Consider the following 967-nt stretch of genomic DNA (forward strand, 5'->3'; position numbering starts at 1 on the left):
GTCAGATTGCTTGAACAGATCTAGAAAAGTGTTTGCTGAGGTCTTGTGTAACATCTGATCCACATGTGAATGTTCTTTCAAGGTTAATAGTTATAGCAAAGATAATGGTATAGGAAATAACTGATGCTGAAATCATGTGTAACATTTGATCCTCATGTTGAATCTGCCTTTGAAAAGGTTGGAGAGGAGATAGAAAACTAATAATAAACAAATAAAGTGATGCTGATAGCATGCGGAATGTACATAGAAGCTATAATCATTTTTGTGTGCAGAAACTAGATCCTTGTGCTGAATTTCGGATTTAAATCTCTCTCGTTTTTTTTAGTTGAGCACTTGATATGTAAGTGTTCGTTGATCAATCTATATGCAAGTTCATATTCCTAACGGGATAAACAAAAAGGTAAGGTAGAAACAAGACATTGCGATTTGTCCATGGTGTCTAAATGCAGACATTGAAGAAAAACACGCTACATGTTTTGGAGAAATTGAAAGCTGCGAACAACAAAATTATCACTCAAATAAGCAATCTGCAACAGATAACAAAACCGATTAAGCTCAGGAGCTAAAGCCATGAAAACTGAGGTAATTTTTCATATATCTAAGACTTTGTTTGAGAAAAATGACTGCAGTAGATGAGTTGATGGCTGAAGAAATCAAAGAGATTAGTTTCTTTTCTAATTCTAACGAGACCTCTTCTCAGACATCACCAAGACCATGCATCTCCATGCGAGGTAGATGGCAAGAGATAGATTGGGCTGTGATAGACTAGTTACAAATCAAGTGCATTTTATTGACAAATCAGATTTCACTGTCGTATAGGAAATTGCGGGAAAAAAAGTTTTTATCCCAAATGTTGGTAGCTTTGACTGAGAATAGGTGTTTTGGGATCAATAGTTTACTTCCCTGATTTCATGGGGCAATGAAATCTAGAGCAATGTGTGGACAATATTTGCACATATTTCATGAG

Source organism: Zingiber officinale, chromosome 11A (assembly GCF_018446385.1).
Source record: "Zingiber officinale cultivar Zhangliang chromosome 11A, Zo_v1.1, whole genome shotgun sequence".
Lineage (NCBI taxonomy): Eukaryota > Viridiplantae > Streptophyta > Magnoliopsida > Zingiberales > Zingiberaceae > Zingiber > Zingiber officinale.